A 7717-nucleotide genomic window follows, 5' to 3' on the forward strand; every position below is an offset into this window, starting at 1 on the left:
TTATTATAAATGGTGCTGAAATGAACTTTGGGATGCATGTATCATTTCAAATTGTGGTTCTCTCCAGATATATGCCCAGGAGTAGAATTGCAGGATCATGTGATAACCTTGGGCTTCCCCAGTGGCTCAGCAGTAAAGAATATGCCTGCAATGCAGGAGATGCACGGTTGATCCCTGAATCGTGAAGATCCCCTGGAAGAGGGCATGGCAAACCATTCCAATGTTTTTGCTAGCAAAATCCCATGGACAGAAGAGCCTGAAGGGTTAGAGTCCATGAAGTCACAAAGAGCTGGACATGACTGAAGCAACTGAGTCCGTACACATGGTAGATCTAATTTTAGTTTTTAAGAAACTTCCATACTGTCCTCCATAGTGGTTGTAACAAATTACTTTCTCAACAAGGGTATAGGAGTTTTTGTTTGTTTGTTTGTTTTTTCCTGCACACCCTCCCCAGAATTTATTATTAGCAGACTTTTTGATGATGGGCATTCTGACTGGTGTGATGTGGTATCTCATTGTAGTTTCCATTTGCAGTTCTCTAATAATTAGTGAGGTTGAGCATCTTTTCATGTACCTTTTGGCCATCTGTATATCTTCTTTGGAGAAATGTCTGTTTAGATCTTCTGCTCATTTTTTGATTGGGTTGTTTGGTTTTCTGATATTGAACAGTATATGCTGTTTGTGTATTTTGGAGATTATAATCCTTTGTTGGTTGTGTTTGCAAATAATTTCTCCCATTCTGTAGGTGGCTGTTTGTTTATGGCTTTCTTTCTTGCTGTTGTTCAGTTGCTAAGTCATTTCTGACTCTTTGTGATCCCATGGACTGCAGTCCTCAGACTTCCCAGTCCTTCACTATATCCCAGGGTTTGCTCATACTGACATCCATTGAGTCAGTGATGCCATCCAACCATCTAATCTGCTGTCACACCCTTCTCCTCCTGTCCTCAATCTTTCCCAGCATCAAAGTCTTTTCCAGTGGGTTGACTCTTCACATCAGGTGACCAAATTATTGGAACTTCGGCTTCAGCATCAGTCCTTCTAATGAATATTCTGGGTTAATTTCCTTTGAATTGATTGGGTTGATCTCCTTGCTGTCCAAGGAAATCTCAGGAGTCTTCTCCAGCACCACAATTTAACAGTATCAATTCTAAAAGCTTTTAAATTGAATTAGGTCCCATTTGTTTATTTTTGGTTTATTTATTTTTTGTTTTGTTTTTTCTAGGTGACAGATCCAAAAAGAAATGCTGTTTTTTATATCAAAGGATGTTCTGCCAATGTTTTCCTCTAGGATTTTTACAGTATCTGGTTTTACATTTAGGTCTTTAATTCGTTTGAGTTTATTTTTGCGTGTGTTGTTGGATAATGTTTTTTTACAGTTAACTGTCTAGTTTTTCCGGCATCATTTATCAGAGAGACTTTCTTTTCTTCATTGTATATTCTTACCTACTTTGTCATAGATTAAGCAACTAGAGAAAGGATATCAAACAAAACCAAAGTTAGAAGGAACGAAATCACAAAGATCAAAGTGGAAATAAATGAAGAGATGAAGAAAATCATAGAAAGGATTAATTGAACATAAAGCTAGTTCTTTGAATAGATAAACAAAACTGATAAACCTTTAGCCAGACTCATCAAGGAGAAAAGGGAAAGGGCCAAAATCAATAAAATAAGAAATGAAAAAGAAGTTCTTTCTGATACCACATAAATATAAAGGATCATTAGAGACTACTACAACCAGCTATATGCCAGTAAACTGGACAACCTAGAAAAAATGGACAAATTCTTGGAAAGGTACAGTCTCCCAAGACTGAATCAGAAAGAAATTAAAATGTGAACAGACAAATTTTAAGATCTGAAATTGAATCTGTGATTGAAAAACTCCCAACAAAAAAAGTCCTGGACCAGATGGCTTCACAGGCAGATTTTGTCAAACATTTAGAGAAGACTTAACACCTATCATTCTGAAACTATTCCTAAAAATTGCAGAGAAAGGAACACTTCCAAACTCAATCTATGAGGTCACCATCACCATGATACCAAAACCAAAGAAAGATAACCACACACACATACACATACACAAAATTATACGTCAATATTGCTGATGAACATAGATGCAAAAATCCTCAACAAGATACCAGCAAACAGAATCCAGCCTATTAAAAGGGTTATACACCATGATCAAGTGGGATTTATGCCAAGGATGCAAAGATTTTTCAATATCTGCAAATTAGTGAGTATGATAAACCACATCAACAAATTGAATAAAAACCATGTGATTATTTCAATAGATACAGGAAAAGCTTTTGATAGAATTCAATATCCATTTATGATTAAAAACAGTCCCCAGAAAATGGGCATAGAGGAAACCATAAAGGCCACCTTTGACAAACCCACAGCAAACATCATACCCAGTGGTGATAAGCTTAAAGCATTTTCTCTAAGATCAGGAACAAGACACGAATGTCCACTCTTGCCACATTTTTAAAAATTTATTTTTGACTGCACTGGGTCTTGTTGCTATGTGCAAGCTTTCTCTAGTTGCAGTGAGCAGGGCTATTCTTTGTTGCAATTCATGGACTTTTTGTTGTGGTGGCTTCTCTCCTGCAGAACACAGCCTCTAGGCATGTAGTCTTCAGTAGTTGCAGCACATGCTCTCAGTAGTTATGGCATATGGGCTCTAGAGCTTGGGGTCAGTAGTTGTGGTGCACAGCCCTATTTACTGTAGGACTTGTGGGATCAGACTTAATGTACTCTGCATCTTGTACTAAGTCACTGCAGTCATGCCTGACTCTTTGCGATCCTGTGGACCATAGCCCGCCAGGCTCCTATATTCATGGGATTTTCCAGGCAAAAATACTGGAGAGGGTTGCTATTTCCTCCCAAGGATTTTCCCTACCCAGAGATCAAACCCGTGTCTCTTACCGCTCCTGCATTGGCAGGTGGTTCTTTACTACTAGCGCCACCTGGGGAGCCCTGCACCCTGCATTGGCAGGCATATTCTTAACCACTGAACTACTAGGGAAGTCCATTGCCACTATAATTCAACATAATTTTGAAAGTCTTAGCCATAACCATCAGAGAAGAAAAAAGAAGAGAAGTAATATAAATTGGAAAAGAAGTAAAACTGTTACTGCAGAGGACATGATATACATAAAAAATCCTAAGACACTACCAGAAAACTACTAGAGCTCATCAATGAATTCAGTAATGTTGCAAGATTTCTACACCATAGAAATTTTCTACCTCATAACAATGAAGGATCAGAAAGAGAAATTAAATAAGTAACCCATTTCCTTTGTATTAAAAAAGAATGGAATACCTACAGGGGGAAAAAAAATAAAAACTACCTAAGGAAGCAAAAGATTTGTACTCCAAAAATTGTTAGAGGCTGATGGAAGAAATTGAAGACAATGCAAACAGATGCAAAGCTATATTGTGTTCTTGGATTAGAAGAATCAATATTGTAAAAAATGACTATACTACCGAAGACAATCTACAGATTTAATGCAATTCCTGGGAAAGTGCCAATGCCATTTTTCAAAGAACCAAAACAAAAAAAATTAAAAATTTATGCATGCATGCTGTGTGCTCAGTTCCTCAGTCATACCTGATTCTTTGCAACCCCATAGACTACAACTTGCCAGGCTCCTCTGTCCATGGAATTTTACTAGGCAAGAATACTGGAGTGGGTTGCCATTTCCTTCTCCAGGAGATCTTCCCAACCCAGGGATCAAGCTGGCATCTCTTGTGTCTTCTGCATTGACAGATGGAATCTTTTACCACTTTACTACCTGCATGGAAACAGAAAAGACCCAAAATCAAATCAGTCTTGAGAAGGAAAAACAGAGGTACATGAATCAGGCTCCCAGACTTCAGACTATACTACAAAGCTACAGTAATCAAAACACTTTGGTGCTGGCACAGAAACAGAAATATAAATCAATGGAAAAGGATTGAAAGTCAATATCGTTGAACAAATAAATGACTAATATTTAGGACTATGTAAGCTTTTACTTATAGTTAAATTAGATGATATTATTTAGACTTTTCATGACTATATATACTAATAATCCTTAAATAATTATATTGACAATAGATGAGATTTTATATGGTGGAAATTTTGTGTTTGGGGATAGTGACCTGGCCATGCCACCAAGTAATAACTTACTTGTAGAGTATTTTCCCCCTTATTTCTAGGGGCACTCAGAAAAAATTTAAATAAAATAGTGTAACTTGGAGTTCAGAATATAATATAATATGTGAATATAGAGCATATAATAATGTCATTTTTAGAAAGCTGTCTGAAAATAGAAAGTGGAGATGATAAAATATGCTGATATATTAGAACTTGAATTATTTATATTCTAATTGCTACAGAAGCATCAATACAAACACTAGCTTAAAAAGACTAAAACATAAACATAATGTGAAAGGTTTCTGCTAGAAAATTTTTGATATTTTGGGTGAGTTGACAGAGGATCAGGGGATACATTTCTGTGTCAGGTATTATTAAGTAATGTAAGTAAAAGGACATCATTCTCTAAACTACTGAAATTTTGCACTTACATTCATTGGTTTAGATAACATATTTTAACCTAAAGAACCAAAATCTAGTGATAGGCATTTAAATTCTCTTGGCCCTAATGAGGGGGAAGACTACAGCATTATTTACCTAAATAATGGAGACAACAAAGATGACAAAATTCTGTTTTCCTTTGTAGTTGCACAGATTCTCAGAACATTTCTGTACTCTGGTCACCTAATATGTGGGTGGTTTTCCCACAATAAGCAATTTTCTGATTCCCTAGATACCAGCTGACTGTCCTAGAAATTAATTCAATTCTGACACTATCTACTGGGAGACTGTATCAGATCCCACAGGTTAAGAGCCCATTCCCATAAGACTATGGAATCTACCCATATACACACTTCATAAGCCAATCTCAAGTCCAGGTGCTTCTGAGGATCAGCTATCAGCTGGAAATTCCCGTAATTTCTTGCTTGGATTTTATTAATTTGCTTGAACAGATTAAAAACTCAAAACAGTTTACTGCATTACTATGTTATTATAAAACGATGTAACTCAGAAACAGCCAGATCAGAGAGGTACATAGAGCAAGGTGTGGGGGAGAGGCACAGAGCTTCCATGCCTTTGTAGGTGGTACTAAAACTCATGCCCAGCACCTCCACATGTTCACTAACCCCAAAAATCCACAAACCCCATTGTTCTGTTTTTATGGAAGTTTCATCACCTGTGTGTATGTGTGCGCGCTCAGTCAGTCATGTCTGACTCTTTTGCTACCCCTTGGACTGTGGCCCATCAGGCTCCTCTGACTGTGGAATTTTCTAGGTGGGTATACTAGAGTGGGTTGCCATTTCCTTCTCCAGGGGATCATCTCAACCCAAGGATTGAACCTGCATCTCTTAACATCTCCAGCGTGAGCAGGTGGCTTCTTAACCAGTGCCTCACCTGAGGGATGCAGGAGCCTGGTGGGCTGCCGTCTATGGGGTCACACAGAGTTGGACATGACTGAAGCGACTTAGCAGCAGCAGCACCTGAGAAGCCCCTTCATTACATAAGCATGGTTGATTAAGTCATCATCTATGGGTGGGGATTAAACTCAAGCTTCAGCCCCCCTGCCTTCCTGGAATTCTGAGGAGTGGAGCTAAAAGTTCAAACCCACTAATCACAAAGTTGGTGTCCTTGGCAACTATTCCCCAACCTTTGGTGCTTTCCAAAAGTCTTCTCATTAATATAAACTCAGGTGTAATTAAAAGGGGCTTATTATGAATAACAAAAGACCTATTTCACATTTTTTTTGGGGGGGGTGCTCTGGAGCTATTTAAAGAACTGGGAATAAAACTAAATACTCCTGTTGTTCTTATACAGGAAATTACCAGGGTTTTTGGAGCTATGTGCCAGGAATCATGAAGACCAAATATATAGTTCTTATTATAAAGCACTGTATCACAGATAGTATTAAAAACAAAGAAATCCTACTTTAAAAACTTGGTTTTGGTGGAGGGAAAGTAATAGATATTATATATTAATAAAATGTTTGTCCAAAGCAAAAACATTTTTGATCTTTCTCATGTTTTTAAATTGTCTATGAAAAAAATACAGTGAATGTCATTTATTGAGGAATTTGTGTAAGATCACAAGCTCTTGATAGGGTATTGGAAGGGTATCTGATATTCTAGATATTATTCTTGATAAATTAATTTAAAAAGGAGGTTATGCGATTGAGTTGATTCTAATGCTTCTAGTAAGCAAACCACAACTTACAAAGCCTCAAGGTTCAGAAATTAAATCCTGGAAACAATCGATCATAAACAACCAACTAGGCTTTCCCAAATGAGGTAACTTCTTTCATTATAACCAATCAAATAATCTTCTCCCTCTTCTATGTCTCCTCTATAAAGGCTTTACCCCTTACTTCCTGTCAGTGGAGGGCTCCTAAGCATTTCTGGTCTGCTGCTGCTAACTTGAATCAATTTTTGCTCAAGCTCTTAAAATTCTTAATATGCCTCAGTTTATCCCTTTAACGCTTCCAGGATGAATGTGGGCAAAACATTTCTTCAGGATCTTTTTGGCTGAGCATTATGAACTTTAAGGCAGCAGTATTTCCTGCCCCAGTTTTATTGAGATATCATTGACATATGGTATTATGTCATTTTAGTGTGTACAGCATAATGATTTGACTTACATATATTGTGAAATAATTACCACAGTAAGCTAGTTGATGTCTATCATCTGATATAGATGCAAATCCATATTGTCTCTGTGATGACAACTTCTAGTACTTACTCTGTTAACAACAGGTAGCTGTCTTTATGCTTTATATTGCATCCGTCTAGTGTATAATAACCATATCTAGGCCTTCCATGTAGAACATTCCCAATAAATGTCTGTTGAATAAATGTTGCTTATGTATTGAAAAAAGTAACTTTATTTATTTTAAAATTAAAATTATTAATTTATTGAAAAAATTGCATAATTTGTGTGCCTAATCCTTTTATTAATTATTCTTCAAGCATGATTTATTACCTTTACCCTCTTGGTAACAAGCTTATCTTCTACAGACTTCAAGTCATTCTGTAATTTTCAGCACTTTGTTTATTATCCTCAAAAAATTTTTTTGTTTCTGAAGGAAGCCAAAATGTCACCAAAAATATTCCTCTTTGACATAAAAATTATTTTAAGCTGAAAGCAATTAAGGTGCTGAAAATCCTGAAAGAAACTCACTTTTTTCCCCTTAAAGGCAAGATATAAATTCTCTCTTTACTGGAGACACATTCTTACCAGCTCAGAGATGGCATCAGAGAAAAATACAGACAAAATTTCCTTCATTTGTTTTCTCTCTGATATTTACCTTTCCATGGTTTCACACTTTTTGAAGCCCAAACCTATTTTTCTGTCTCATTATTTTTCTACACATTTATTGTTCTTTATTGAAGATGCTACATACGTTTAATTGTAAGCTGCTATTTTGAGTTACTCTTGGTTTAGATTTCTCCTATGTGAGGTGTACTCAAGTTAATAAACTGATGCTCACTTGATAATCAGATTTTTTGTTAGAGTCCTAGCCAAAAACCTAAGACAGGCAGATTTTTGTGATAAGGTAGGGGAGGTAGTTTCCCTTCCCTACCTTATCACATTAGTATTATTGCATTATGAGGTTGTTGTTATTCAGTTGCCCAGTTGTGCCCAACTCTT

The sequence above is a fragment of the Cervus canadensis genome, chromosome 13, assembly GCF_019320065.1.
Source record: "Cervus canadensis isolate Bull #8, Minnesota chromosome 13, ASM1932006v1, whole genome shotgun sequence".
Classification (NCBI taxonomy): Eukaryota; Metazoa; Chordata; class Mammalia; order Artiodactyla; family Cervidae; genus Cervus; species Cervus canadensis.